This window comes from Coenobita brevimanus, chromosome 57, assembly GCF_032717465.1.
Source record: "Coenobita brevimanus isolate Jiangsu-jjx chromosome 57, ASM3271746v2, whole genome shotgun sequence".
NCBI lineage: Eukaryota > Metazoa > Arthropoda > Malacostraca > Decapoda > Coenobitidae > Coenobita > Coenobita brevimanus.
In genome coordinates, this window is record NC_137010.1 from 33,011,080 (window position 1) to 33,029,411 (window position 18,332).

At 43.0% G+C, this 18,332-nt stretch overlaps 1 pseudogene; it reads right to left on the bottom strand.

The window, feature by feature from the left end:
- Positions 1–2,672: 2,672 nt before the first annotated feature.
- Positions 2,673–2,792, bottom strand: LOC145402460 (5S ribosomal RNA; annotated as a pseudogene).
- Between the last annotated feature and the right edge of the window lie 15,540 nt (positions 2,793–18,332).

Sequence of the window (18,332 nt, forward strand, 5' to 3'; positions counted from 1 at the left end):
AAGAAAACCATGAAGAAAGAACACTGAAAAACAAAAAACACCCAACCTATAGACGACCGTATGTAAAGTACCCCTCCTAATTTTGGCACTGTTTTCAGGTCAATCTGTCATATTTAGACATCATAACACACATTATTATCCATATTAATGCTAAACATCAGGAAAGCAATGCATAAACCAGAAAAATCCATTAAAAAATTGACGACGGTTTGAAAATCTGTTGTCTGACAAGTGACTGCTCCCGGGGTTCAAAAAAAAATTCCACGGCCAAATATGTGTGTTTTGGTGTCTAAATATGGTAGGTTGACCTGAAAACAGGGCCAAAATTAGGAGGGGTACTGTACAGTGCATACAGTCGTGTATAAGTCGTGTTTTTTTTTATTTTCATTTTTTTTTTTTCATGGTTTTCTTGGTGTTTAGCATTACTTTGGATAAATTTCTTGGTGTTTAGCATTACTTTGGATAATCCTGTGTGTTTTAATGTCTAAATGTGGCAGAGTGACCTGAAAACAGTGCCAAAATTAGGAGGGATACTGTACATACAGTGAATAGTTAAGGTGTTTAAGTACTCGGGTAGTGTGATGTGTAAGGATGGAAGTTTGGAGGGTGAAGTGCTTGAAAGGGTACAACAAGGAAGAAAGGTTGCTGGTTCCTTGAATGCAGTGATAAGAAACAGGGAAGTGAGCATGGAAGTGAAAAAGTTACTACATGACAGTATTGTCATACCAACTCTAACACATGGAAGTGAAGCTTGGACGTTGTTGGAGGGACACAAGTCAAGAGTGAGAGCAGTGGAAATGAGTTATTTGAGAGGAGCCTGTGGAGTCACATCGAGAGACAGACTGACACATGAGGATGTGAAAGAGCATTGTGGTGTGGATGTGGATGTGATAGGAAGTGTCAGCAGAGACACACTAAGGTGGTTTGACCATGTGGAGAGGATGAAGAGTGAGAGACTGATGAGAAGAGTGTATGTGAGTGAGATGGAGGGAGAAAGAAGGAGGGGGAGGCCAAGGATGTGATGGAGGGATGGAGTGGAGAGGTATAAAGGGAGGGGGGTGTGAACTGGGAGCAAGGCAGTGAAATGGCGGGGGACAGGGCGATGTGAAGGCGAGTTGTTTGTGGCCACCCCAAACGGGATTGAGGTGTCTGGCAATAGATAGATAGATAGATATTTATTTTGTGTATATTTAGTGGTAGGTGGGGGCGCCCACCATCCACTCACTCGATGTGCTGCTCTCGGGTGTCTGCCCTTTCCTCTCTCCCGTCCTTCCTTCCTTCCGTCCTCTTCTGTCTTTCTTTCCTTCATTCTTTCTTTGTCCTTCTGCCTACGGGTGACTTTACACTCCCTCTTCGGTCTTTCTTACCTTCATTATTTCCTTTTCCTTCTGCCTTTGGGTGACTCTACACTTACAGTAATCCCTCCAATATCCGACGTAATAGGGCCATAGGCAGGTCCGGATAGTGGTCCTGTCCGGATATTGGGCCCCAGCTTAAGGACTTGTACTTATGGACCCTAACTCAGAGAAACACCTATACAACGCCTTCTGGACATGCATAGCACCTATTTAAGACCCAAATCACACCAATAAGGGACATAAAAGACTGAAATAAATGCAAAAGAACCATAAAATGAGGTTTTAGAGGTGAGTTTATACAATATTAAACATTCTGGGTACTTACAAGTCCCTGGCTCCTGGACTGGTTTGAACTGCCAGTTTGCAGTCCACAGTTAATCCTCTGCACTCTAAATTCTAATTTCTTAACACTGCACAACACTGTAAATTCCCGTGTGTTCTAGTGGCGAGGTATTGCAGTTTATTCACTGTTTATTTAAAAAAAAACAAGCACCTGTGGCTTGCACTGCTATGAGCATCTGCTCTCGATCGGAGTTAAACTGTGACTGTTGATGATGGCGGGGTAACAGAGTTGCCAGATCGCAACGGCCACATTACCAATCTCCTCAACTTTCATCACCAAATTTAACTTTTCATTACCAAATTCATAAAGCTAGCATTTATTCATCACTAAGTATATATACAAGTGGAAATACATGTACAGTAATCACTCTCCTTATAATTAACACCATGTTGATTATTTTCATGCTATGTAGGGTAGCAGATTAATCAGAGAGAGCAAACAATCCACCATCTCCATCCTGTGTATCCTCATACATGTGAAAAATCCATTTGGTAATGCATTATTCTAATTCATTACCAAATGAATTTTTCATTACCAAATTGGCCCACACTTGGTAATGAAAAACACCAAATGGCAACCCTGACAGGGGAGGGGGGAGGGGGGAGGAAGGAAGAGATGAAGGGACCATGGTGTAACAGCTGTTCGGCGCCAGGCGGCAATTTCAAATTACGGGTGGAAAAAAAGTCAGATTTTTTCGAATTTTTTGCGGTTTTTGGCCGATTTTGGGAATATTGGATCCCAGGATGATTATGTCCGGTTAGTGGGGATGTTCGGATATGAGTATTAGAGGGATTACTATATATATATATATATATATATATATATATATATATATATATATATATATATATATATCCATCCATCCATTGCCAGATGCCATGTATCCCAAATGGGGTGGCCAAGGGCTTAGAGTTAATTGTTTTACAGGGAGGGGCACTAATCCTCCACCAACCCCACTTGACATGTAGGGATGCCAACAGCATCTGGTGTTCCCAGGCGGTCACCCATCCAAGTACTAACCAGACCCAACGTTGCTTAACTTCGCTGATCGGATGGGAAGCGGTGTACTCAACGTGTGTATATATATATATATATATATATATATATATATACAGTATATGTATATATATATATATATATATATATATATATATATATATATATATATATATATATATATATATACTGTATATATATATATATATATATATATATATATATATATATATATATATATATACTGTATACATATATATATATATATATATATATCGTTTTCGTTTTTAAAGGCTCCAACATGCTTGCATGTGTCGGCCTTGGTCACCTAATGGCGGCTCTCCATGCTGCACGATCCATTGCAGCCTCCCTGTTCAGTCCCTTAACCCTAAGGTCACACTTAATGACCTCGTCCCATGTCTTTCTCGGTCTACCCCTCATAACCCCACCCCCAATATTAACACTTCTCACCTTCCTCACCCAACTATCATCCCCCATCCTCTCCACATGTCCAAACCACCTCAATCTACCTCTCCTCATCACAACACCAATACACTCCAGTCCCATCCTACCTCTCAACTCTTCCATTGTAAACCCAGCCCCTCCAGGCCTTGGACGCAGGGACGTACTGCACATCCACCTAATCATTGTCATTTCTGTACGTCTGAGCCGGCGAATGTCTTCCTCCTTCACTGCCCAGGTCTCACTGCCATACAGCATTACACTCCTAACACACGCTGCATACAAAGACCCCTTAGCACGTAGGGAGAGCCCCCTCAATGTCAGGAGAGGCAAGAGCTCCCTGAACTTCTTCCAACCACTTCTCACCCTAGCCACAGAGCTAGCTCCAGCCCCACCTCCAGCACACAACATGTCTCCTAAATAACAAAACTCTTCCACACACTCAAGAGATTCACCAGCAAGTTCAATTCTTTCACGTCTGACGATCTCCACCTGCTCACCCCGGCACGCCGTACACATAAAATCAGCATTATCTCGCAGTCTACCTCTGATACCACTACATCTCTTATGCACCCATTTATCACACACACCGCACAAGATGGAATTACTTCCCACGCCCTTGTGGCAAACTGCACATGGCCACTCTCCCTCGTCTTTGACAGTACCGCCACCAACCCTAGATATCATCACTTTTGTTTTATCTGCATTTACCCTTAAACCCTTTTGCCCCATACCATCTCTCCACTTCCTAAACCTTTCCTCCGCCTCCCTTTCATTCTCTGCAATCAACACCAAATCATCAGCATACAACAACTCCCACGGGAGTCCGTTTCTAAAGTCACGTGAAAGGGCTTCAAGTACCATGATAAACAACATGGGACTCAAGACTGACCCCTGATGCACACCAACATTCACGGAAAACTCATCACTCAAATCTCCATTCACTCTCACCTGGGTGTGAGCACCCACATACATGGCCATAACCACCCTAACCAGCCACTCCTCCAAGCCAAGCTTTCTCATTGCCCACTTCACCACCTCTCTAGGGACTCTGTCAAAGGCCTTTTCCAAATCAACAAAAACAAAATAAAGATCCCTTCTCCTACCAATATATTTTTCCTGAAGCTGTCGAACAATGAATATGGCATCAGTGGTCCCCCTACCTGGCATAAACCCAAACTGCATCTCATCAATATTCACTCTTTCTCTAATCATACCTTCTAAAACTCTCCATTATATACAGGTAACTCGCACGAAACACGTGGGTTTCGTTCCTACCGTGCCGTGTTAGGTGCGAAATCGCGTATATTTAAACAACTCCGTATTTTGCTCCCTAGACCCCTCAAATGTGTTGTTTTGCTGTTATCTGTCACTGGTAATCACTAGAAAGCACTTTAAGTGGTTAGAAGGTTTATTTAATGTTATAACTCACAAATACAGTACTCCACAGCAAAACTTCAACACACAAATACTGTATGTAAACACAAGGAAACATTCCGACGCCGATCATAGGTAATCATATAAATCAGGTTAACTGGTACCAGTGCTTTAACTTACAAGTACATACCAGAACAGTACATATTTAACTTAGAAATGCAGTACTGTGATATCGAATGATTTCAGTACATAAGCTGTTAGGAATGGCTGGTAAAAAAAAATATTATGAATACATTTTCATCTTTTTGATATACGTTTATGGTAGTTTCGAGTAATTTTTTACATTATCGTTGTGCCCAAGCTTGGAAAAGGGAGCAAAAGAGTTGAATTTTCAGTCCTAAATGAGAAAACTGCACGTCCTCCAAGGCTAGACTCTGCCACGGGAGAATAAAGTGGAGGGTCAGTCCGATCAGCAATAAGGAAGTTGTGTCACAACTTCCAGCTCCCACACCACGAGAATGGCTACAAATAGAATCGTAATGCAGTTTCAGAACTAACATTAAGTCTAATTACTATGAATACAGTTACAAAGCAGAAATAAATACGTTTACAGACGGGAAAAATGTACTTCTTCCGTCATGTTCATCTTTATCATTTTACGTTCTTTATCATTTTACCTTGTTATTTTCGCAATATATATTGCTGTCTTGTAAACAGGGTGGTTGTTTGTGTTTTGCAAGGGAGGAAAAAGATTGTATTTTCTGTCTGGGTCGAGATAATGGGTGTAACTATGTGTGGTTAGGCCACGAGCGAAAAAATCGTACATCCACTCATCACGATAGCAGATGGTGAACTGACAGAGTGACAGATGATACATGAGAGGGTGAAGTCAAGGTCAGTCTCATGTCCCAGATTTTCGTTCACTTCCCGAAAGTTTTCACAGTTTTCTACACGTTGCATTGCATCAAATGATCCAAACCATTACAGCAAACCTGAGCAAACAGGTAAAGATACCAAGACAAAAATGTATTTTTCTCTTATTATAAGTCTTTAACAAACAAACAAAAAAGGCAATATTCCGACGCCGATCATGGGTAATCATATAAATTAGATTAACTGGTTACAAGGCTTTATTTAATGCTTTAATTGCTTACAAGTACATACCAGAACAATAAATATTTAACTTACAAATACAGTACTGTAGAAAAGCAGTACAGTAAGAGTTTAACGAACAAACAAAAAAGGCAATATTCCGACGCCGATCATGGGTAATCATATAATTCGGGTTAACTGGTTACAAGGCTTTATTTAATTATTTAACTTTATTTAAGTGCTTACAAGTACAGTACATACGAGAACAGTAAATATTTAACTTACAAATACTGTACAGTACTGTGGAAAACACGAACAAATAAAAAAGGCAATATTCTGACTGGTTATAAGACTTTATTTCTTGCTTTAACGTTATTTAATAGTACTTTAAGTTGCACATAAACTTACCAGAACAGTACAGTACTGTAAATATTTAACTTACAAATACTGTGCTACTGTACTCGAGAATGTCTCACTCACTGAATAATTTCCCGCCTAGATCGTCACGTAATCAAAACAAACCGTGCGCTGCGGTGACGTTCGAGGATTTGATCTTTCAAAGGCCTCTCCTGCGTTAATTTGTAGTTTTCATAATGGTTCTTTAATCTTACGTTGTCTTATATGTATCCCAGCCCTTACCGTGTATAATTGCGAGTGCGTTCCGTGAGATCGTGTTCCGTGTGAGTTACCTGTATATATATATATATATATCTATATATATATATATATATATATATATATATACAGCAATCCCTCTACTTTCCGGACACCCACTTTCCGGACATCCCCACTTACCGGACATAATCGTCCCGGGATCCAATATTCCCAAAATGGTCCGAGGGAAAAAAAAAAAAATCCCCGCCCGTAATTCGAACTTCGTGCGCGCGGCGCGGGACAGCTTTGTTGTGGTGCGTCATTCCTCTGATGTCCGCTAGAGCGCCCCTGCATCCTCCCCACTTTCCGCCTGTCTCTTGTGGGTGAACGCTCGTAGTCATGGCTGCCCACGTGCTCGCTTTTGTGGTCGTGCCTTACCTGCTGCAGGCACTCCTGCTGCTCTCGTGCCTCTCCTTCGTGTGTGTGATGATGGCCCCACCGCCTGAGAAGAGGAAGAGAGTGGTACTGACTCTGGAGAAGAAGTGGGAGATATTGGAGAAAGTAGATGCGGGATGGTCTTCTTCACGCATCCTCCGTGACTTCAACCTGGCCCGATCTACTTTGTTTGATATTACGAGATCCCGAGGCAAGCTCATGCAGTACACGGCTGACTTCTCTTCGAAAAGCAAACGCAACGTGGAGAGGAAGATGATGTTTACTCCCAAGTTTGCTGAAGTCGACCGCTCCAGGTTGATTTGGTATCGACAGCAACGTGCTGCTGGTGTGATGGTACGTGGAACGGAGCTGAAGGCTGCTGCTGAGAAGTTCGCAAGGCTTCACGACGCCCTAGACTTCAAGGCATCCGAGGGTTGGCTCTTCGCATTTAAGTTACGCCATGGCCTTACCAACTGTAAGTCTCATGGCGAAGCATTGGACACTAACGAGGATGGAGTAGAGGAGTTTCGGCACAAGGAGAAGGGCTTGATCGACAGGCAGGGCCTCACTCTCGGTCAAGTCTACAACGCTGACGAAACTGGTTTATTCTATCGCTCTTTGCCTACGAACACTCTAGCCGAGATGAAGAAGCGTGTACCTGGCTGCAAGCTCTCCAAGCAACGGCTATCTGCTTTGTGTTGTGCCAATGCTAATGGCAAGCACCGGCTTAAGCTCGTTATTGTTGGCCGCACAAAGCAGCCTCGGTGTCTTCGGGGGAGATGAATGTCCTTCCTGTCATCTGGTACCATTCCTTGAAGGCATGGTTCACAGCCCACATCTTCAAAGACTGGTTCCACTGCCATTTCGTCAAGGAGGTCATACATTACCATATGGAGGAACTGGGAATTCCACGCGACCAGGTAAAGGCCCTCCTTCTCCTCGACAATGCACCTGCCCACCTGTGCGACAAGGACTTGGTGGCTGAGAATGGCCGCATTAGGTGCATGTTTCTGCCACCTAATACTACTGCTCTCATCCAACCAATGGACCAAGGAGTGATCGTGGCAACGAAGCGCCTATACCGACGGAAGTTCCTGGACGAGGTGATGGTTGTTCTCGAGGACGAGGATGAGCGCAGGGAGGGATGGGACACGCGAGGCCAGCGGACTTTGGAAAACCTTCACCGCTACAACATCAAGTCTGCCATTTACAACTGGGCCAGTGAATGGAAGGAAATCCCTGTCAAGACTCTAGAAAATGGTTGGTCTTGTCTGCTTCTCGGAACAGACGTGGAGCACGATTTCCTAGGTTTCGACATGGATGACTTCCATGCACGTTCATGTGTCACGGCGACGATGTTGATGTGGACGAAGTGCGTGAGAGGTTGGATGACGACGAGGACGATCCTGGGTATCAGACCCTGTCTGATATCAAGTTCGCATCTTCAGTTGCAAGTGTCAGTACCCAGCTTGAAGATTCCGACGAGGACGGCGACGATGATGCGGACTCCCCTCAGCATGACACAACTCCAGCCATCCTCAAGCTGAGCGCACTCCGGGAACACCTAGAGTTCGTTCTGGACTATCTGGAACACCCGGACTGCAACAGGGAGATGGGGCCCTTGGGACTTGTGGAGGAAGTGCGTGCTTTGAGGCAGCGCATCATAAATCGTCAGAATCGTCATTCCTTGAGTCAATCAACAATTGACAGCTTTTTCAGGCCTGTGACCCCCGCTGTGCCGAGCCCTGGCTCCACTCCGTTGCCTCCCCAAGACAGGCCCTCATGCTCCGAGCCACAGCCCAGCACATCAGCCACAGTGGAGTCACCGCTCGACGTGAGTTTGCGTCTATGTTCCGAGTCGTCTGAAGTGGGTATGCCATCACCATGACCCAGCGATGCACCCCTAGGTCACCTGCCAGCGATACTCTCAGACTCTGACAGTGATTAAACGGCAAGAACTTCTCCACTAGACCACATGGGAATTTAGTGTTGTGCAGTGAAAGAAAAACAGTGCATACAGTATTGTAAAGAAAGTAGAAATTTGAGTGAAAAGACAAAATTTTTGGACTAAATTTAACATAAATAAACTTGTGATTTGTTTTGAAATTGGTTTTATGATTGGAAAGCTTTAAAGTGCAGAGTGCAACACTTATTAAGTTACATTGGAGCATTAGTAAGACAAGAGTGCGCAGTGTGAAGAGAATGGACTTCTGAGTGTGAATGACTAAGTTAAGTGCAAGACATCATGAACAGTGTACTGCAAGTGCTTCAGGAAATCCTTCTTACTGTCAGAATCTGAAAGGAGGCGGTTATTCATCGAGATGGCCATGGACTTGCTGTAAGTAGGCAGAATGTTTCATACTGTACTGTACTGTATTTTCCATACTATACTGTACTTACCTCAAACACCTCATTTGACTCTTTTATGTCCTTTATTGGTGTGAGTATGTAGTGTCTTAGGTGCTATGCATGTGCATTAAGGTGTTTTTCTGAGTTAGGCTAGGTTAAGGTCCATAACTGCCAGTCCAGGAGCCATGGACTTGTAAGTACACAGAATGTTTAATATTGTATGAACCTACCTCAAAAACCTCATTTTATGCTTCTTTTGCATTTATTTCTGTCTTTTATGTCCCTTATTGGTGTGATTTGGGTCTTAAATAGGTGCTATGCATGTTCAGAGGGAGTTGTATACGTGTTTTTCTGAGTTAGGGTCCATAAGTACAATTCCATGAGGCTGGTGCCCACTATCCGGACAGGACCACTTTCCGGACATGCCTATGGCTCTATTATGTCGGATAGTGGAGAGATTACTGTATATATATATATATATATATATATATATATATATATATATATATATATACACACACACACACACACACACAAGAATGAATGCAAAACTCAGTTCCGTGCATACATCTAGTTCACTCTGAGGTTGAATCTATATACAGTACTATCTATCTATTGCCACACGCCATAATCCCATAAGGGGTGGCCATTTGACTTTGAGTTATTTGTTTTATGGGGAGGGGCACTAACCCTCCACCAACCCACTTGCTGACACATAAGGAGCACATATGGTTTGGTTATATGGTTACCACCCAGCGTTGTAAATGGTTTCTTGGCTTACAGGAAACCATTTGGCTTGTCACTCACTGTAAAGCCACTGTATGTTTATATAAAAGAGCCACATTGTTTGTTTGTTTGTCCTTCAATCACACCCAAACTAAGGGCCTGAGACCCCCAGACCCATATATATTCTGAGTCAGGGTGACCCCAAGGATATATATATATATATATATATATATTTTTTTTTTTGGGGGGGGGGGTCAAAATTCAGATCTGGGCCAACTGAGGTTTTTTTTTTTTTTTTTTTTAAATAACAGAACGGAGGAAGGAAAAACAAATGGAGAAAAAAAATAATCCATACACCAGATTAATGGTGTCCTCTGTTCATAAAATGTCTGTAACAGTTAGACTTGAACAGCTGTAGGTTGAAATTTGGAGGAAAACAACTCTGGGGAAGCGAGTTCCAGAGAGATGCAGTTCGGGGAATGAAAGAAGTCTGAGAGGCAGAAGTTCTGCAATATGGTTGAGTGACATTCCAGTCATGAGCGCTACCAGATGCCCGTAGCACGAGGGAAGGCATGGAGAGGTGGCACCATGGACGCAACTTCATCTGAGCATTTGCCAAAAAAATATCTGTAAAATAATGCAAGGGAGGCAACATTCCTTCTTACTTGCAGGGGAGGTAGTTTATATGTAATGGCAGGGTTGTTAATGATTCTAACAGCTTTATTCTGAATTTTGTCTAGTTGTCTTAATGCAACCTCTCCACAACCATTCCACAAGGGTGAGCAATATTCAAGCTGAGAGCGCACATGACTCTTATAAATTATAGCTAACTGCTCATCGGCGAAGTTACGGACTCTGTACAATAATCCAAGTTTCTTTGAGGCGGTTTTAGCAAGTGATCTGACATGAGAGGTCCAGCTGAGGGCACTGTTAAGTGAGACACCAAGAATTTCAATACTTTTGGAGATGGGAACATTAGTAGCACTGAAGGTAATGTACGAATCTGGCAATATCTGTCTATTAGTAAACTGTATATATTTAGTTTTACTAGCATTAAAAGAGACAAGGTTGTTTTGTCCCCATTCACTGATTGTAGATAGATCTTGATTTATGGAGATGGCTGTATTGAGCTGAGAGGTAGAGATATTAGACTTTGTAAATGGATGTCTGAGTGTGAATGAACTATGTAGTGTTGAGTCATCTGCATATGAGTGAATGGGATTGTGAGTGACAGATAAGAGATCATTAATATGAACCAGAAATAGGGTTGGCGCCAGAACTGATCCCTGCGGCACGCCGGCGTTAATTGAGTGGAAATTCGAATATACATCATCTACTTTTACTCTTATTTTCCTGTCACTAAGATAAGAAGAAATCAAAGGAACAAAAGACGTTAGTCCATAGCAAGGGAGTTTGGACAGCAGGGAACGGTGCCATACTCTGTCAAAAGCTTTAGAGATATCAAGAGCTACTGCATGAGTTTCTCCAAAAAGATCAATTGATTGATGGATGGTATGAGTTAAGAGATTGAGTATGTCAATGGTGGATCTTTCGTGGCGAAAACCGTATTGTCTATCATTAATTAAGTTGTTGGATTCAAGATGTTTAACAATATGCTTATTAATTAAAGTTTCAAATACCTTACCAAGAGAAGATGTGATAGCTATTGGTCTGTAATTGGAGGGGTCAGACGAACTTCCTTTCTTCGGAACTGGGTGGATATTGGCTTCTTTCCATGAATTTGGGAATAAAGAAGTACGTATGCATAGTCTGAATAATTTAGCTAGGACAGAGGCAAGTTCAGGGGAACACTTTTTCAAAACAATTGGCGGAATTCCATCTGGACCTGGAGCTTTGTTGGAAGGTAAATTGTCTAGGATGGATTTTACAAATCTTGTCTGTATTTTAAGTGGGGCAATTTCGGGAGAATCAAGTTCCAGTACTGAGACATTCTGGCTGGTATCATCTATTGTAGAGTTTCTTGCAAAGGTACTAGCAAAGATATCTGCTTTCCCACGTGGGTCATTTGTAATATTGCCATCTGAAGATTTTAGTGGGGGAATGGAAGATGACTTGTTAAAGTTATTATTGAAAGAATTAAGAGTTGACCAGAATAATCTATTGTCATTAGGGTTGTTAAGTAGTTTTGATGCTTGCTTTTTAAGAAAGTTTGATTTAGATAGATTTAATACAGCTTTTGCATGATTTCTAGCAATTTTAAATTGGGAGAGTGATTCAGGTGTTTTGATTTTAAGTAAGAGTTATATGCTAATGACTTTTGGGCTGTTGCTCTGGCACAATTGCCATCAAACCATTTTGGAGAGTTTGATCTTTTAGTGAATTGTTGACTTGGTATGAATAAATCCATACCAGCTAGTATTAAGTCACAAATGTGGGACTGGGTAGAATTGGGATCACTAGAGAAGAAAGACTGCCATGGAACATCAGCAAGATAATTTCTAAATCCATCCCAGTCTGCCCTGTCAAAGTGCCATCGGGTCACCCTGACAGGTTCGGAATGGGGAGGTGTAGGAGGGTTAACTAATGAGGCTTTGATGAGATTGTGGTCAGAGGATCCAAGTGGTGACAGTACCTCTATCCTGTATTGATCTGGATTATTTGTCAAGAATAAATCCAAGAGATGGGCATTATGGTCAGGATTATCAGGTATTCTGGTTGGTTGCTTTACCAACTGGGTGAGATTAAACGATTCCGCAAACAGCTCGCATTCTAGACCAGCGTCGTCAGTCCGGGCAGAATGCAATAACCATTCAACATTGTGTATGTTAAAATCACCCAAAATGGTAATTTCATTGCCAAGGGTAAGGTCAAGGTTACTCAACTGAGTGGATATGGAATCAAATACACTGGGTTCCGAAGAAGCATTGGGGGAACGATAAACTACACAGATATATTTGGTAATGTTTTGGCAATTTAATTTATATAATGAGTAATCAAAACTGGATGAAGTGAAGTTTAAAATAGTATCAACTGCATATTGGGATTTGATATAACAACAGGTGCCGCCCTTGTTTCGAAAGTTTGTAAGGAGATGGTAACCGGGAAAACAAAATGGAGATATATCGGTAGAGGGTGAGATTTGTGGTTCTGTGAGGAAAAGGGCCAAAGGGGATATGGACTGAAGGAAAAATGAACTGAGTTTAAGTTTGTGGTAAGGCCGGATGTTGGTAAAGAATAAGGCCGCACCGTCACCTCTTCGCCGACGAGCATTCCCGGAAATAGCAACAGTCGCTGCTGGCACAGTCGCTTGATAGCGACCGGGAGGACCCTGTGCCTCCAGCCCTACCCTGCCGGTGGTGGCAATCCGAGATACCACCTCATTTGATTGTGAGATTGCAGCGGCCATTACTAAAGATGTGAATAGAAGGTGTGATATGTTATGCGCATGTAGTGTGGTGTAGACAGTTGAAGGTAGAGGTATCATGAGAGCATGCTGGCCTACTCTCTGTGTAAATGAATGCACTGAAAATGTTCAGAAAAGGGAGATGGTCAGGATCAAGTCCTGAGGGCTGGTGAAACGGGAGCTCCAGCTCTCCCTGTCACCAGCTTGCCATCAACCTCGGGAGTACTGCCCTGTTCGACTGGTGCTACAGTCTAAAGTGTTCACTTTTTTTGCCTGAGTAATGCTGGGTACCCCTGCAGCCCAATTTTTGGCATGGAGACTCACATGACCTCCAGTTAAGACAGGCTCTGTGAGGTTGACTTCCGAGGTCATTTGAGGTCACTGGTCGGAGGTCATTTGAGGTCACCGGTAACATATGCTCAAAAGACTCAACCCAGCAGCCCAATTTTTAGCATGGAGACTCACATGACCTCCAGTTTGGACACAGGCTGTGATGTTGATCGTCAAGGTCATCTAAGGTCACTGGTAATACATGCTCGAACAACTGGACCCAGCAGTCCAATTTTTGGCATGGAGACTCACATGACCTCCAGTTTGGATGTAGGCTACGTGAGGCTGATGTCAGAGGTCATTTGAGGTCACCAGTAATAGTAAACAAGTGCGCACAAATACTGTGCATTAGTCTGCGAAAGCTGAAATAGGAAGTTCCAGGACATATTATAATCCCTCTTCAAAACATGAGGTACATGGTCTTTCTGGAGCGGAAAGAAAGCCTGAACTAGAACAAATATGATTAGATTGTTTGCCATTTTGGGCCAGGCAATGCCGGGTACTCCTGCTAGTACAGTACTTTCTAAACTGGATAACCACTTGACTAAAACTTAAGCCATTCACTACACAGTGACAACACTTGTGTTTTATACCTGTTACCAGTGTAACACTATTAGTCCCCTATGGTGACTTGTCTCCTGGGCACTGTGTGCATACGTGGAAACTGATAAACTTGGAGCTGTGGTCAGATGTATCTTCCCCATTTCTTGCTAAGGTTTGGAGTAAGTTAAACTGGGTTGGGTCGGGTTGGGGTGGTTTAGGTTAGGTTGAGCTGGGTTAGGTTAGGGGATCCACTTAGGATAGCCAGTAGTATTTTCAGGACAACTCACCATGAGGGGAAAACTGACCACAGTTTACCTGATGGCAGAAGTTCCCTCAATTTCTGTGCATGCGCACAATGTTCAAGAGACACCTTGAGACAATTCACTGTGTGACACCAGTTTAATCCACTAATTTATTCACCTATGCAATGACTTATCAAACTGTGGGGATTTGCTAAAACCTTCATTACTGTATTCTGCTCAGTATAAGGGGATACAGTCTCCAAAGTTATAAAAATAATCTAACAGCCAAAGTCAAATCAAAACAGAAAAAGATGTCCATAGGCTGGAGTAAATATTTTTCACTTTATGAAGTACGGCTGGTAACAAGAAGAAGCTTACCTTCACATTCCCTACTACATGATTGTGATTCCTCTTCCCCGAATCTCATTATACTGTACTGTGCATGAGGTGTGTTCAGAAAATATCCATCCGTAGGCTCTAAAAAAAATAAACAGCTAACCTGTTGAGCTAGGACACTAATCCCCCTCAAAGTAGGACCTTTCTGACTTGAAACACATAAACCAGCATTCTTTCCACTGCCTGAAACATTTTCAAAGTTGGTTTTCGTGATCTCCTGCAGGTGATTCATCACATTTGCCATGATCTCGTCTCAAATTAGGAACCCTTCAGCAGAGTTTTGGGCTTGGGGAATAACCAACAGTGGCACTGAACCATGTCTGGTGAGTAGGAAGCCTGCCAGACCTGTGGGATGTTGTGCTTGGCCAAAAATCCCTGAATCAGTTGAGAAAAATGGGCAAGGGCATTGTCATGGTGCAGCTTCCATCTTGATGCTTTCCAAAGGTCTGGTGTCTTCTGTTATACTGTGTAATGAAGACGACAGATAGCGTCGAGGTAGTGGTGTTTGTTGAAAATCTGATCTTCTGGTGCACATTCGTGATGCACAACTCCACAGTAGTTGAAAAAAACTGTCAACATGCATTTTCACCTTGCTGTGGGCCTGTCACGCTTTTTTAGCCGAGGCGACCCTGCATGCGTCCACTGGGATGTACTGTACTTTGGTTTCTGGGTCGTACCCGTACACCCAAGTCTCATCTCCAGCAAAAACAGTCTTCAGAAAGACTGGATCACGATTTGCATATTCCAAAATGTCCTGAGAAATGTTCATCTGCAGAGCTTGTTGTTCACATGAAAGGAACTTTGGAACAAACCTCGCAGTGACTCTCTGCATACTCAAATCATCCATTAAAATTTTGTGTGCTGATCCAATGCTGATTCCAATTTCATTAGCAATTTCTCTGACAGTCACCCAACGATTTCCCATGACCAAATTACAGACTTTCTTCATATTTTCGGCACTCCTGCTTGTTGATGGGCTCCCAGGACGTGGATTGTTCTCAGCTGATACTCAGCCATTTTTGAAGCAATTGTACCACTCCTTTATTTTTTTATTATTATTATTTTTTTTATATACCTAGGCTGCTGCCCCCAAGGAAAGGGAGGTAGCCGGGACAGGACGACACACTCCCCATTTACTCATCCATTCAAACACATTCATTCGCATCTTAGCCCCAAAGGTGAGAACGGACAGATCCTCACCGCACCACACTGCACAAGGGTCAACTGTGCAATGCAATCAGTGACATCCGCAGCAGGGCCCGACAGCAGAGCTGGTTTACCCCTGCCACATCATAACAGACTCATCCCCTTACCCGCACCTGACCTGAAATAGCTGATCAGACCAAATGCAGGAGAATATCCCCTCAGGGATGCGTCATCACTTATTCATTCACAATTTCTCTCCACCCATTTCTGTCTTGCACAGCCACTCTTCCTTGCTCAACAGACATCCCTCTTGCATACAGCGCTCTCTTCACACTGTCCATCCATCCTATTCGTGGTCTTCCTCTCAGCCTTACACCTCTCACATCAGATCTAGTTATCTTTTTCACCAATCGCTCATTATCCATTCTTTCCATATGCCCAAACCATCGCAACACCCTCTGCTCAACTCTACCAGCCATCTCCCGAACAACTCCAGTTCTCCTTCACACTTCATCATTCTGCACTCGATCCATACGCGTCACTCCACACATACTCCTCAGACACCTCATCTCCATTACATTCAAACTTTTCCTCTCTGCTACACCCATATTCCATGTTTCAGCCCCATACAATGCAGTCGGTACCACAACACCCTCATACAGCCTTCTCTTTGTATCCATTATAATCAAACGACATCTAAACACTTTTTTCATTCCTCCCAGCACCTTTCCTACTTTATTTGTTCTAAACTTCACTTCTGCATCTATTCTTCCATCCACAGCAACATGTGACCCTAGATATTTAAAACACTCTACCTCCTCAAGCAACTCGCCATTCAAAACTATATTCATCCCCCTACTATCTACCAACCTCGTACTCATCACTTTACTCTTACCACAAAAACCCTGCTGGATCTACCTGGTAGTTTCAAATCAGGAATCACCTAGTTTCTGGCAAAAATTTAATGCAGTAATGATGTTCGACTTTTTCGGTCATTGCGATGAGTGCTGACACATGACGAATGTAAGGTGCACAACCATGAACACCGGCTGACTAGCAGCCACTGAGTCACTCATGGCAAATGGCTTTAATCACACATGCGCATGAAGGTTCTGCACTGTGCCATTCAAAGCCCCACCCCTATCCTTCAGCAAGTTGGGGAGAAAAAAATTGAAGCTGGATACTTTCTGAACAGACCTTGTAAATCAACGTTTGTTTTCCATCTATCTATCTATCTATCTAATGCCAGTCGCCTTAAACCCATAAGGGGTGGCCACAAACAAATCGCCTCCATGTCGTCCTGTCCCTCGCCATTTCATTGCCCTGCTCCCAGCTCACACCTCCCCTCTCTCATATACCTCTCCACTCCATCCCTCCATCTCATCCTTGGCCTTCCCCTCCCTCTCCCCCCCTCCACCTCACTCACATACACCCTCCTTGTCAGTCTCTCGCTCTCCATCCTCTCCACATGGCCAAACCACCTCCATGTATTTCTTCTAACGCTTCCTATCACATCCACATCCACACCACAGCACTCCTTCACTTCCTCATTTCTCAGTCTGTCTCTCCATGTGACTCCATATGCTCCTATCAAATAACTCATTTCCACTGCTCTCACTCTTGACTTGTGTCCCTCCAGCATGATCCAAGCTTCACTTCCGTATGTTAGAGTTGGAATCACAATACTGTCATGTAGTAGCTTTTTCACTTCCATGCTCACTTCCCTATTTCTTATCACTGCTTTCAAGGAACCAGCAACCTTTCTTCCCTGCTGCACCCTTTCAAGCACTTCACCCTCTAAACTTCCATCCTTAACCATCACATTACCCAAGTACTTAAACGTATTCACATTTTCCATTTCCTCCTCATCCAACCTCACTGTATACTCAGTGCCTTCAATTCTCTCGAAGACCATAATTTTACTCCTCCCTACATTCGCCTTTAGATTCTGTTTCTTACACACTTTCCCAGACTCATCCGCCAAGCCTTGCAGCTCCCCTTCATCTTCACTTAACAACACAGTATCATCTGCAAACAACAGTACAGGGAGTTTCTAAACACCGCCCTCTCTCACCAGGGCCACTCCAACATCCCTTGCCCTACCTTGTATATCTTTCATAACCCCATCCATATACAGATACAACAACCACTGGGACATGACACATCCTTGTTCCATTCCAACCTTCAAACAGAAAAATTCACTCAGTTCACTATCCACATGCACTGAAGCCTTAGAACCCTCATACATACTCTTAACGGTCTTCAACAACTTCCCATCTACTCCGTATATTCTTAGTACTTTCCACAATCCTTGTCTATCCAAACTGTCATATGCTTTCTCCAAATCCATTAATGCCGTATCAAACTTCTTTCCCTCCTCCAGATCTTTAGTGGAAAATCCACTAAAGATCTAAAAATGAATATCTAATCTACACAACCTCTTCCCTTCCTAAAACCTCCCTGTTCTTCTCCAATTAATTCCTCTGTTACTTCTCTCACTTTGACAATAAGTATCCTATCACATGCTTTTCCTATTACACTAAGAAGACAAATGCCCCTATGAATACCAAACCCTTCTT